The sequence below is a fragment of the Coregonus clupeaformis genome, chromosome 19 (genome assembly GCF_020615455.1).
Source record: "Coregonus clupeaformis isolate EN_2021a chromosome 19, ASM2061545v1, whole genome shotgun sequence".
NCBI lineage: Eukaryota > Metazoa > Chordata > Actinopteri > Salmoniformes > Salmonidae > Coregonus > Coregonus clupeaformis.
In genome coordinates this window covers 20,359,110-20,373,998 of record NC_059210.1, presented here as the reverse complement: position 1 = coordinate 20,373,998, position 14,889 = coordinate 20,359,110, and the positions used below count along the sequence as shown (strand labels likewise).

Here is a 14,889-nt window from a genome sequence, read left to right as displayed (position 1 = left end):
ATTGGATCAACCACTGCACCCCAACAACTAATCAACGCCGCTCGCTCTGTTCCCTGGATTATTCAGCATCACTCTTGACTTTGTAAATAAACACTCACCTTCGTTCAACTTACCTTGTCCTGGTCTGCTTCTGGGTTCTGGCTTTGTAACTGACAGAACGATCCGGCCAGTAATGAACCCAGCGGACCTGGACTCTGTTCGTCATGCCATTACCCATCAGGAGAAGATGTTGGGCCATCATAGCACGGAGCTACAGGAGATCGCGTTGGCAGTTCGGAACCTTTCTACCGGTCTGACGGAGGTCCAGAACCAGCGCAAGTTTCCGGTGGAGGATCCACTACCGGTTTCACCCATCTCGCCTGCCGCGTCTGGAGCTGTGTCCTTCCGTGAGCCCAAGGTTCCGACGCCGGATAAATATGAGGGGGAGCTGGGAAGATGCCGTTCTTTCCTTATGCAGTGTGGGTTAGTGTTCGATCTACAGCCCTACTCTTATGCCACAGACAAGGCTAGGATAGCCTTTGTGATTGAGTTGCTGCGTGGTCGAGCGCTGGAGTGGGCTTCAGCCGTTTGGGAACGACAAGACCCCTGCATGGCTTCATACCAGGGGTTCACGGCCGAGATGAGGAAGCTCTTCGACCATTCCGTCCGAGGGAGGGACGCAGCTAGGCGCCTGTTTTCGCTTCACCAAGGAACTTCGCAGCGTGGCCGACTTCGTGATCGAGTTCAAGACGTTGGCTGTGGAGAGTGGGTGGAATGAGGAGTCTCTGCAAGCGGCCTTTACCAGGGTCTGTCGGAGCAGCTCAAGGATGAGTTGATCTCCTATCCGGAGCCTAGTGACCTGGACAGCTTGGTAGCCTTGTCTATTCGGGTGGATAATCGAGTCCGTGAGCGAAGGAGGGAGAAGCAATGGGGTCCGTCCAATCGATCAGCTTCTCAGGTTCCAGTCGGGTCGGGGATTGGACCAGAATACGTCGATCATCGTCCACCACACAGGATTAGTGGAGAGGTCCTGTCTCCCGATTCTGAACCAATGCAAGTAGGGCGGCACGGGTTAACCAAGGAGGAACGCCAACTCAGACGTAGGACGAACTGTTGCCTCTACTGTGGTGGTTCGGGACATTACCTCGCCACCTGTTCCCGGCGGTCGTCAAACTGCGCGGCTCGCTAAAGTTGGGAGGACTTTTAGCGAGCCAGTTTCGACCTCTCAATACTTCTGTCAGACCCCGTTTCCCGGCTACCCTTGTGAACAGGAATCAGAGCTTAGCGATTAACGCTTTTATCGATTCAGGTGCCGATGGAAGCTTTCTTGATGCCGAGTTGGTGGAACAGCTGGGGCTTTCCAAGGAGCAATTGCCGGAAGCCATTGAAGCTGACCACTCTGAACGGCAGTAGTCTGGCACGTATCACGATGAGGACTGAACCGGTTAAGCTGCTGTTGTCGGGGAATCATTCGAGATGATTTCATTCTTCATTCTGCCGTCTTCCCATGTTCCTCTGGTCCTTGGATACCCCTGGCTGAAGGAACACAATCCCACGTTCGATTGGGTGACGGGCAAGGTAACGAGTTGGAGCCTTGATTGTCATGCTAGACTGTCTCAAGACTGCCTGTCCCCATTCGGTTCCCAGTCAGGTGATTGAGGCTAAACCCCAGATTTGTCCCTGGTTCCCGAGACATATCACGATTTGGGGGAAGTGTTCAGTAAGCAGAAGGCTCTGTCACTCCCCTCCCCACCGACCTTATGATTGTGCCATCAACCTGTTCCCTGGAGCTGTCTACCCCAAGGGAAGGTTATACAGTATCTCCCGCCCTGAACGTGAGGCTTTGGAGACCTACATCAAGGAGTCCCTAGCTGCTGGTCTCGTCGTCCTCGTCATACCCCCTGGGGGCAGGATTCTTCTTTGTGGGTAAGAAGGATGGCTCTCTTCGACCGTGTATTGATTATCGGGGGTTGAATGACATCACGGTCAAGAACAAGTATCCTGCCCTTGATGAGTTCTGCCTTCGACTCCTTACAGGGTGCTACGGTGTTCACCAAGCTAGACCTACGCAATGCGTATCACATGGTCCGGATCAGAGAGGGAGACGAGTGGTTGACGGGTTTCAATACACCGATGGGTCACTTCGAGTATCAGGTGATGCCGTTTGGACTGACCAATGCTCCAGCGGTATTCCAGAGTATGGTGAACGACGTCCTGAGAGATATGATCGGTCTCTTTGTGTTTGTTTACCTGGATGACATTCTGATCTTCTCGAAGGAACCTTCCGACCACGTCCAGCATGTCCGGCAGGTTCTGCAGCGATTGTTGGAGAATCGCCTGTTCGTGAAGGCCGAGAAGTGCGAGTTTCACGCCCACACGACATCCTTTCTGGGTACATCATCTCCAGGGGGGAGATTAGGATGGACCAGGAGAAGGTTAGAGCGGTTCTGGAATGGGCCCAGCCCGGTACGAGATTGCAGCTCCAGAGATTTTTGGGGTTTGCGAATTTCTACCGCAGATTCATCCGGGATTACAGCCGTGTGGCCGTCCGTTAACTGCCTTGACTTCCAGTATCAGGAGCTTCAAGTGGAATCCGGAGGCGGATCGAGCGTTTCTGGATTTGAAGAGGCGATTCACCAACGCACCGATTCTCTCTCAACCGGACACGGCCCGTCAGTTCGTCGTTGAAGTGGACGCGTCTGATGTGGGAGTTGGCGCCATCCTGTCGCAGCGATGCTCCACGGACAGTAAACTCATCCCTGCGCCTACTACTCGTCGCCTTTCGCCTGCGGAGAGGAATTACGATGTGGGTAACCGGGAGCTTCTCGCGGTGAAACTTGCCTTGGAGGAGTGGCGCCACTGGTTGGAGGGCGGAGCAACCGTTTATTGTCTGGACTGACCACAAGAATCTTGCTTACGTGCAATCGGGCTAGACGTCTCAACTCCCGTCAGGCCAGGTGGTCGTTGTTTTTCGGACGATTCAATTTTTTCCCTGACGTTCCGACCTGGATCTAAGAACGGCAAGGCGGACGCCTTGTCTCGGATGTTCTCCAAGACGGAGGAGAGTGGGTCCAAGACCGAGACAATTCTCCCCGGAACTGCGTCGTGGGAGCTGTTAGGTGGAAGATTGAGGAGGAGGTGATGGCGGCCCTTCGGACGCAGCCCGGTCCCGGTAACGGTCCACCCGGTCGGTTGTTTGTGCCTGAGTCGGTTCGTCCTGCGGTCCTCAAATGGTCCCACGCCAGCAAGATGGCTTGTCACCCCTGGCGTGGCTCGGACGATGGCGTTCTTCGCAGACGTTTTGGTGGCCTGCCATGGCCGAGGATACTCGGGGTTATGTTGCTGCCTGTCCAGTGTGTGCGCAGAATAAGAGTACCAATCGGCCCAGCCCTGGACTACTTCACCCCCTTCCTATTCCCTGCACCATGGTCGCATCTGGCCCTGGACTTTGTCACTGGGTTGCCCGCTTTCTGAGGGGAAACACGGTCGTTCTGACTATCGTGGACAGATTCAGCAAGTTCGCCCACTTTGTGCCTATTGCCAAGCTTCCCTCTGCCTCGGAGACGTCCGAGATCCTGGTTAGGGGAGGTTTTCAGGGTCCACGGTTTGCCCAGTGATATTGTTTCCGACCGTGGCCCTCAGTTTACCTCTGCTGTCTGGAAGTCCTTCTGTTTGGCCATTGGAGCTACAGTCAGTCTCACATCTGGTTTTCACCCCCAATCTAATGGTCAGGCGGAGAGAGCCAACCAGAAGATGGAATCCACGCTACGCTGCCTGGCCTCTTCCAACCCCACCTCCTGGGTCTCTCAGTTGCCTTGGGTTGAGTATGCCCACAATACTCTCCCTACATCTGCCACTGGGATGTCTCCTTCCAGTGCCTGTATGGCTACCAACCTCCCTTGTTCCCTTCTCAGGAGAAGGAGCTCTCAGTGCCTTCTGTTCAGGCCCATATTCGTTGCCCACCGGACCTGGCATCGGGCCAGAAAGGCACTCCTTAGAGTTTCGGACCTGTATCAGCTCCAGGCGAATCGTCGCGGATCCCCGCTCCCACCTATACCATCGGAGATAGGGTCTGGTTGGCCACACGGGATCTTCCTTTACGGACTGAGTCTAGGAAGTTGTTACCGAAGTTCATTGGTCCGTTTGTGGTGGAGAAGGTGATCAATCCAGTGGCAGTTCGACTCAAACTACCGAGGACGCTCAGAGTCCATCCCACCTTTCATGTCTCCTGCCTCAAGCCTGTTTTCCTCAGTCCTCTGTTGCCTCCTCCGCCTCCTCCTCCTCCTCCTCGGATGATCGGAGGTGGTCCTGCCTACACGGTGCGACGATCATGGATTCCAGACGGCGGGGCCGGGGTTTCCAGTATCTCGTGGACTGGGAGGGGTATGGTCCTGAAGAGAGGAGTTGGATTCCGCGGCGACAGATCCTAGATGCTGACCTCATTCGTGACTTCTACTGCCTCCATCCTGGCGCTCCGGGAGTCCGCCCGGTGGCGTTCGTCGGAGGGGGTACTGTAACGATCCCGGCAGTCTGAGTCGGGTCCTGTCTGTGGACTAGTTTTTCTGCTCGTGATCTCCAGTTTCCCGAGGGTTCTGGAACGCTCCGGGGAGCTCTCTTGAGTTCCGCACCTGCATCCCATCAGCAATCTGCACACCTGGTCCTGATCATCACCCTTCTTAGGCTCTGGCCTAACATCCATTCCCTGCCGGATCGTTAGCCATGAACATCACTCGTCCGAACCTTCATCCAACCTCTGCCTGGTGGTGGCGGCTGCCGAGCCATGATTGGATCAACCACTGCACCCCCAACAACTAATCAACGCCGCCCGCTCTGTTCCCTGGATTATTCAGCATCACTCTTGACTTTGTAAATAAACACTCACCTTCGTTTCAACTTACCTTGTCCTGGTCTGCTTCTGGGTTCTGGCTTTGTAACTCGTGACACAATACTGTTTTACCCATTTCATATGTTATCACAGGTTCAGCGAAATGCTTATGTTTCTAGCTTCAACATTGCAGTATATACAGTGGGGGAAAAAAGTATTTAGTCAGCCACCAATTGTGCAAGTTCTCCCACTTAAAAAGATGAGAGAGGCCTGACATTTTCATCATAGGTACATGTCAACTATGACAGACAAATTGAGAGAAAAAATTCCAGAAAATTACATTGTAGGATTTTTAATGAATTTATTTGCAAATTATGGTGGAAAATAAGTATTTGGTCACCTACAAACAAGCAAGATTTCTGGCTCTCACAGACATGTAACTTCTTCTTTAAGAGGCTCCTCTGTCCTCCACTCGTTACCTGTCCTCCACAATGGCACCTGTTTGAACTTGTTATCAGTATAAAAGACACCTGTCCACAACCTCAAACAGTCACACTCCAAACTCCACTATGGCCAAGACCAAAGACCTGTCAAAGGACACCAGAAACAAAATTGTAGACCTGCACCAGGCTGGGAAGACTGAATCTGCAATAGGTAAGCAGCTTGGTTTGAAGAAATCAACTGTGGGAGCAATTATTAGGAAATGGAAGACATACAAGACCACTGATAATCTCCCTCGATCTGGGGCTCCACGCAAGATCTCACCCCGTGGGGTCAAAATGATCACAAGAACGGTGAGCAAAAATCCCAGAACCACACGGGGGGACCTAGTGAATGACCTGCAGAGAGCTGGGACCAAAGTAACAAAGCCTACCATCAGTAACACACTACGCCGCCAGGGACTCAAATCCTGCAGTGCCAGACGTGTCCCCCTGCTTAAGCCAGTACATGTCCAGGCCCGTCTGAAGCTTGCTAGAGTGCATTTGGATGATCCAGAAGAGGATTGGGAGAATGTCATATGGTCAGATGAAACCAAAATAGAACCTTTTGGTAAAAAGTAAACTCGTCGTGTTTGGAGGACAATGAATGCTGAGTTGCATCCAAAGAACACCATGCCTACTGTGAAGCATGGGGGTGGAAACATCATGCTTTGGGGCTGTTTTTATGCAAAGGGACCAGGACGACTGATCTGTGTAAAGGAAAGAATGAATGGGGCCATGTATCGTGAGAATTTGAGTGAAAACCTCCTTCCATCAGCAAGGGCATTGAAGATGAAACGTGGCTAGGTCTTTCAGCATGACAATGATCCCAAACCCACCGCCCGGGCAACGAAGGAGTGGCTTCGTAAGAAGCATTTCAAGGTCCTGGAGTGGCCTAGCCAGTCTCCAGATCTCAACCCCATAGAAAATCTTTGGAGGGAGTTGAAAGTCTGTGTTGCCAAGCGACAGCCCCAAAACATCACTGCTCTAGAGGAGATCTGCATGGAGGAATGGGCCAAAATACCAGCAACAGTGTGTGAAGACTTACAGAAAACGTTTGACCTGTGTCATTGCCAACAAAGGGTATATAACAAAGTATTGAGAAACTTTTGTTATTGACCAAATACTTATTTTCCACCATAATTTGCAAATAAATTCATTAAAAATCCTATAATGTGATTTTCTGGAGAAAAAAAATCTCAATTTGTCTGTCATAGTTGACGTGTACATATGATGAAAATTACAGGCCTCTCTCATCTTTTTAAGTGGGAGAACTTGCACAATTGGTGGCTGACTAAATACTTTTTTTCCCCCCACTGTAACTGACAATGACTTTTCTCTTTCCTTTATTGTGCATTACACTCACGTAGCTGGGTGATATTGCCATTAGCTAACTGCTTATCCAAAGCTGTATATACAGTGCATTCGGAAAGTATTCAGACCCCTTGACTCTTTCCACATTTTGTTACGTTACATCCTTATTCTAAAATGGATTAAATTACATTTTTTTCTCATCAATCTACACACAATACCTCATAATGACAAAGCGAAAACAGGTTTATAGAATTTTTTTCAAATATATAAAAAAAAAAAAAAATGATACAGTATTCAGACCCTTTGCTATGAGACTCGAAATTGAACTCAGGTGCAGTTTCCATTGAAAATCCTTGAGATGTTTCTACAACTTGAAATTCAATTGATTGGACATGATTTGGAAACGCACACACCTGTCTATATAAGGTCCCACAGTTGACAGTGCATGTCAGAGCAAAAACCAAGCCATGAGGTCAAAGGAATTGTCCTCAGAGCTCCTAGACAGGATTGTGTCGAGGCACAGATCTGGGGAAGGGTACCAAAAAATGTCTGCAGCATTGAAGGTCCCCAAGAACACAGTGGCCAACATCATTATTAAATGGAAGAAGTTTAGAACCACCAAGACTCTTCCTAGAGCTGGCCGCCCGGCCAAACTGAGCAATCGGGGGAGAAGGGCCTTGGTCAGGGAGGTGACCATGAACCCGATACTCACCCTGTCAGAGTTCCTCTGTGGAGATGGAAGAACCTTCCAGAAGGACAACCATCTCTGCAGCACTCCACCAATCAGGCCTTTATGGTAGAGTGCCCAGACGGAAGCCACTCCTCAGTAAAAGGCACAAGACAGCCCACTTGGAGATTGCCAAAAGGAACCTAAAGACTCTCAGACCATGAGAAACTAAAATTGAACTATTTGGCCTGAATGCCAAGCGTCACGTCTGGAGGAAACCAGGCACCATCCCTACCGTGAAGCATGGTGGTGGCAGCATTATGCTGTAGGGATGTTTTTCAGCGGCAGGGACTGGGAGACTAGTCAGGATTGAGGGAAAGATGAACGGAGCAAAGTACAGAGAGATCCTTGATGAAAACCTACTCCAGAGCGCTCAGGACCTCAGATTAGAGTGAAGGTTCACCTTCCAACAGGACAACAACCCTGAGCACACAGCCAAGACAGTACAGGAGTGTTTTTTTGGACAAGTCTCTGAATGGCCCAGCCAAAGCCCGGTATTGAACCAGATCGAACTTCTCTGGAGAGACCTGAAAATAGCTGTGCAGCGACGCTCCCCATCCAACCTGACAGAGCTTGAGAGGATCTGCAGAGAAGAACGGGAGAAACTCCCCAAATACAGGTGTGCCAAGTCTCAAAGGTACTTAAACACAACACTGAGTAAAGGGTCTGAATACTTATGTACATTTACATTTTCAGTTTTTAATTTTTTAATACATTTGCTAAACTGTCTAAAAACCTGTTTTTGTTTTGTCATTATGGGGTATTGTGTAGATTGATGGAGAAAAAAAAGTATACAAAAAATTAATCAATTTTAGAATAAGGCTGTAACGTAACAAAATGTGGAAAAAGTCAAGGGGTCTGAATACTTTCCGAATGCACTGTATGGGGGCTCCATACCTGTCACTTTAAATCAATGTTTCTCGGCAAACTGACAGTTTCCAGTAAACAACCACGTACCAGGCTCTTACCTAGGAGCTAATGGTTCAGCTATAAGCCAAATGGATGGGAAATGTTGTATTTGTGTTGAAGACATGGCAAATGTTTTTCTTTAGGTATGACATATGGGCGCTAGTGTGTGCGTACATGTAGGAGGTGTATAATATGATCTGTACTCTGATCTGTGTTCTCTCACCCTGTGTGTCTGAATGATTGACATGGTTATCTCAAGCAAGCACATAACAATGGCTCTCTCTCTTCTCTCTCTGCCTCTTCATCCATCTCTCTTTCCCTCCTTCTCTCCCTCTCCCTCCCTCTCTCTCTCCCTTCAATTCCCTGTCCTGCTTCCTCACTCCCTCACAGACTCCAGCATTGATAGTGTTGGTCCGACCACCGTGTACTGGGAGCAGCTGGGAGTCCATGGCTGCTGTCTGATTCATTACACTGTAAGTTGTCTCCGCTCTCTCTTCCTCTGTGCTGTAATGTCTGCGGCAATACGATCCCTAGTCATCTGTGTCTCCGTCTAGCCTTACGTTAGCTGTATAGTGAAGTGTGCAAGTGTGGCCAGAAAACCAAGATATATTTTAGAACACTAGAGTATTCCTGCACGCTATGCCTTCAGGAAATTAGCAGTGTTCTCATCTCTGATGACAAATCTTAGTTTCTCAAGAAAGTAACAACCATTACAATAGGTGAGGACAAAATCACGCTCCTCATTTAAGCTCCAGAAATTCCCAGCTTTTAAATGTTTTCCTACAATTGTTTGCCACCATGCTTGTGGTTGTTTTGGTGATTTATCTCTTCGCTTTAATACCCTACAGCTAACAAACTGCTTGTCCATATGTCTCTAGGCCCGTTTGCTGAAGACTGTAAAGAGCAGCCATCTGTGTTGCATCTAAGGCTGGTTTCTGCTCGGCTGTGTTTGTGCAGCACTCAGTACCTCTGCTTCTCTTGTCACAGATGTTACTGTTTGTCTGTGCCAGTGGGGAAACTTCCCTTTAGTTACTGTATTATCCCTGAATACCTTTATCCCATGGCTGCCCTTAACATTTTGTGAATGACTGCTGTTGAGAGTGAGACACACACACACAAGCCCATGCACACACACACACACACACATTTGTGGATAACACCAGCTCTGCAGATAAATGCTCACAGAAACGTGTACACACACACACACACACACACACACACACACACACACACACACACACACACACACACACACACAAATCCTATACACATACACTACCAGTCAAAAGTTCAAGGGTTATTCTTTATTTTTACTATTTTTTACATTGTAGAATAATAGTGAAGACATCAAAACTAAAAAAGAACACATATGGAATCATGTAGTAACCAAAAAAGTGTTAAACAAATCAAAATATATTTTCTATTTGAGATTCTTCAAATAGCCACCCTTTGCCTTGATGACAGCTTTGCACACTCTTGGCATTCTCTCAACCAGCATGTAGTAACCACTTTTGGGGTTACTACATGACTCCATATGTGTTATTTCATAGTTTTGATGTCTTCACTATTATTCTACAGTGTAGAAAATAGTAAAAATAAAGAAAAACCCTTGAATGAGTAGGTGTTCTAAAACTTTTGACCGGTACTGTACATCCAAGAGCTCTGACAATATAACCAGAGAGTTGCAGTCTGCCTGGCGAGCTGAGAGTGTATGAGACAGGAGGTTGCATGTGAGCCCTCCTATCTGCTGTGCCTCCTCCAAACAGAGACACAGACTTGTATCCTGGGTCTCGTGTCTAGGGCAGCTTCCCTCATTCCCTCAGATGGGACTGTGTGCTCCGCCTTTGTCCGGATAGGAGAGCAAAACGTTCCTGCTTTGTTTGGATTGTTTGTACTTCTCCCCCAGATACAGCGTGAGCAATGTGATTCCTCCCCAATGTCCGTATTCCAAAGAGCATAGAGTGTATTTCCATTGAAAATGCAAGGTCTCCAATGCAAAAACCTGAATTGGAAGGGATTGGAAATTGAAATGAGTGCTTGGTTCTCTAGAAGTAGGTGGGTAAATTATTTAATTCTTAGTGCTTTGTAATATAGAAGTAAAGTAAGTTGTGTTTTTTCCCCCAGCAATTATGTTTTGAGGGAAGCTATAGTATAGCGTACGTCCAAATCCGCCCGCAGCCAAAACATGCTCCTCAAGACTGCCAAGTGTGAATTAACAGCCTGGGAATTAACATGTGAACCCTTAACTGCTAGCAAACTGCTCATCATGAGACGCGTGTGAAATATTTTAATGATACCTGTCTGGATACATTTCATACATGTGTTGTGACACGTAGAATTTAATATGTGCAGAGAATGGGGCCGGGAAGCCTGCCAGGTCAAAGTGATACGCTGTTGTATACAGGATGTGTGAAGCTCTCTATTCGAATGTAAATAATTCTATTTCTATGATTAACCCTCTCTATGTGTGGTTTTATTGCATAATATAATAGTATTGCACTGGCACATCACAAAATGTAGCATACAATTTATTAACATTTTGTAAAGTTGCATCCTCCTGAGTAAGCCCATGGCTTATCTCTTTTGCTATGCATCAGGTCTGGTCCTTGACTAGTTGAATCAGGTGTGGGCTGGTACAAAAGCCTGTATACCCTGGAGTCCACTGGCCTAGCGTAGCTGTATGGCAGTCAGAGCCATAGCCAAAGTGGTTTAGTCATTACTGAAATAACCATGGGTCTGTACTGAAAAGAACGGTGGCCTATTTTCCCATTATCCTCATCATTATGGGTCTCGGCAGTGCCATGGGAAAGAGCTAAATTTCACCCATCTCACCTCGGCTCCACTCTGCCTCTCATGCCGTATTTGAGTTGTTACTGACTGCTCTCCATCCTGCCATTAAAATATGAAACTCCTATAGTGAACCCACCCCCCCACAAACAAACACACACACACACACACACACACACACACACACACACACACACACACACACACACACACACACACACACACACACACACACAGACACACTTCAGCCATGGCATTGGAGAAACATCAATCCTGCGATCATGCATAAATCCTCTGATCTCTGCCCTTAGTCTGTTGCTCTCCCCAGAGAGATGTAAAAGAGGAGGAAGACCACACAGTATTTCACTCACTCACCCACCTAAGCTCCTTCCTCATACAGGAATACAGTCAGGAACTGATGATGCCCCAAGGCTAAAGAAAGTCACACTTTTGAGCTCATCCCCGATTTGGAACAAATGGAGAGGATGGTGAATTGAAACGAGTGGACAAATTGACGCTGGATTCAAGGGCCTGGGCTCGAATTGGTAGTGAAAACTTGACATTTTAAATGTCAAGTTATGGGAGAAAATATAGCACATACTTAGTTAGGCTCAAGGTTAGAAATGAAGCTTTTTGCACAACACTGTGAAACGTGTCCTTGGTCTCTGTTCGTCAGTGAGTGTTTTTAGACCTAAAGCTAAAATTCACTCTGATCTGGGCCTCGTTTCCCAAAGCCTTTTGTAAAAGCTAGACTCAGCAATATGTCAGTCTTTGACTCTCTTCTTCTCCTTACATTCCATAGAACTGATAAGTAAACAAAGGAGCAGCAGTGTTAACTTCATGTGTTCCATAGAACTGATAAGTAAGGAGCAGCAGTGTTAACTTCATGTGTTCCATAGAACTGATAAGTAAGGAGCAGCAGTGTTAACTTCATGTGTTCCATAGAACTGATAAGGAGCAGCAGTGTTAACTTCATGTGTGCGTTGACGTAGAGTAGGGTATAAATGTTCCATCCCGAGAATAAATACATTTTCTCCCAGGTAAACCCGTATTTCCCACCAAAACCAGAATTATCATTCTAAAGCATATAAAACGAACGGACAGAAGCATTCTTACGGAGGGTGTGACGCAATTGCGTTGCCTCCAGAGGCCAAATTGAGCTCCGTACCTCATTGCTGTCCACCTCCCAAATGTTGTAACAATGCGGAGGGCTCCGTGTAGTTCCGCAATGGCATGATTGGTTGACGGTAGGTGGGGGCGGGAGGTCCTGTATAGGGCCGTTGCGGTGACCATATTACCGCCACACTGGCAGTCATGGGTCATGACCGCAGTAAAATTCCATGTGACCATTGAGTCATGGTATTCTCATTTTATGCACTCTGGACATGCCTTTGTAGTACCCAATTTACTAACTACCATCAGGTCCTAATGGCCTGGTACTCAGGGCTCTATTGTCCCTCTAACCACTCTGACATCAATGCAAATGCAATCGAAAATCACATCAAACTCTTATCAAAACAGTAGGCCTATCTTACTTTTAAAACTCACCTCAATGTGATGATCAATTTGAGGAAAGTAGTTCAACAGCAGGTTGTTGTGGATGTTGTTTCAAGGCCTAACACAACAAGTTGGAAATCACAAATTCAACAATAAGTGGTTTTGGAAGGAATCAGAACTGGGAAATTCCAGACTTCAGTGTTCAAGACAACTGGGAAAAATGAGCTCCGACTGGGAAAATACGTTTTGAACGGTCATCCAACTAGGAATTGCAAGTCGGGAACTCACTGACGTCATCATGATTTGACCTTGTTTTTTTCAGAGTTCCCAGTTGTCTTGAAAGCACCATAAATCCAGAGAATGCCAGACTTTGATGACAAAGTTTGATGACAGAATTTGCCCACGAAGGACCGCCGCGCCACCTTCCTGTTCAAGTGAGCACAGCACAACAAGGTGAGTCCAAAAATGTATTGTATGCCGCTGCATAAATTATGTAATATGCCAGGGAGATATGTACAGTGCCTTCAGAAAGTATTCACATTTTGTTAGGTTACAGCCTTATTCTAAAATTGATTAAATAGTTTTTTTAATCAATCTACACACAATACCCCATAATGACAAAGCAAAAACTGGTTTTTAGAAATGTTTGCACATAAGTATTCAGACCCTTTACTCAGTACTTTGTTGAAGCACCTTTGGCAGCAATTACAGCCTTGAGTCTTCTTGGGTATGACGCTACAAGCTTGGCACACATTTATTTGGGGAGTTTCTCCCATTCTTCTCTGCAGATCCTCTCAAGCTCTGTCAGGTTGGATGGGGAGCATTGCTGCACAGCTATTTTCAGGTCTCTCCAGAGATGTTCGATCGCATTCAAGTCCGGGCTCTGGCTGGGCCACTCAAAGACATTCAGAGACTTGTCCCGAAGCCACTCCTGTGTTGTCTTGGCTGTGTGCTTAGGGTGGTCGTCCTGTTGGAAGGTGAACGTTCGCTCCAGTCTGAGTTCCTGAGCGCTCTGGAGCAGGTTTTCATCAATGATTGCTCTGTTCATCGTTGCCTCAATCCTGACCAGTCTCCCTGTCCCTGCCGCTGAAAAACACCCCCATGGCATGATGCTGCCACCACATGCTTCACCGTAGGGGTGGTGCCAGGTTTCCTCCAGACGTGACGCTTGGCATTCAGGCCAAAGAGTTGAATTTTGGTTTCATCAGACTAGAGAATCTTGTTTTCCATGGTCTGAGAGTCCTTTAGGTGCCTTTTGCCAAATCCCAAGCGGGCTGTCATGTGCCTTTTACTGAGGAGTGGCTTCCGTCTAGCCACTCTACCATAAAGGCCTGATTGGTGGAGTGCTGCAGAGATGGTTGTCCTTCTGGAAGGTTCTCCCATCTCCACAGAGGAACTCTGGAGCTCTGTCAGAGTGACCATCGGGTTCTTGGTCACCTCCCTGATCGAGGCCCTTCTCCCCCGATTGCTCAGTTTGGCCTGGCGGCCAGCGTCTTAGTGGTTCCAAACTTCTTCCATTTAAGAATGATGGAGGCCACTGTGTTCTTGGGGACCTTCAATGCTGCAATAAATTTTTGGTACCCTTCCCCTTGACACAATCCTGTCTCAGAGCTCTATGGACAATTCCTTCAACCTCATGGCTTGGTTTTTTCTCTGACATGCACTGTCAACTGTGGGACCTTTATATAGACAGGTGTGTGCATTTCCAAATCATGTCCAATCAATTGAATTTACTACAGGTGGACTCCAATCAAGTTGTAGAAACATCTCAAGGATCTCAATTTTGAGTCTCATAGCAAAGGGTCTGAATACTTATGTAAATAAGGTATCTGTTTTGTATTTGAAATACATTTGCAAAATAATCTAAAAACCTGTTTTCACTTTGTCATTATGGGGTATTGTGTGTTGATAGATGAGAAAAATGTTTTATTTAATCCATTTTACAATAAGGCTGTAACGTAACAAAATGTGGGAAAAGTCAAGGGGTCTGAATACTTTCCGAATGCACTGTATACTACTATGTGGTTGTCTGATCTTTCTATTCATTAATCATTTTGTTTGCAAAGGGAAAGTAAATGTGGACTTTTCTAGCATCTTCAGTGTGCACCTCGGCAGAAATATTTGTTTATGTCCCATATGCTTTTGGCGTGGCGACAATTATTTTGGCTCTCACAGTTCACACAAACACCAGTAAGTACACACACACACACACACACACACACACAAGCGCTTTTGCTTTTTGCACTTGGTTCTGAAGATTGAAGCCTGGCATCAGTGAAGATCTCTCAGGGTATCTTATTAAGGACGCAACTAGAGCCAGTCTGAAAGAATAGCCTCTGTTGACATCTGTTGCTATAGGAGAGGTATTCAGC

The 14,889-nt window shown here is 47.1% G+C and overlaps 1 long non-coding RNA gene across 1 annotated transcript in view; it reads left to right on the top strand.

Annotated features, from left to right (window-relative positions):
• The window catches only part of LOC121532014, a 162,774-nt gene extending 149,897 nt beyond the window's left edge, over nucleotides 1-12,877 (top strand). Inside the window, exons 3-4 of the long non-coding RNA XR_006657078.1 lie at nucleotides 8,624-8,706; nucleotides 12,840-12,877. This is a non-coding gene — a long non-coding RNA (uncharacterized LOC121532014). The remainder of the gene's footprint in view (nucleotides 1-8,623; nucleotides 8,707-12,839) is intronic.
• Nucleotides 12,878-14,889: the final 2,012 nt, after the last annotated feature.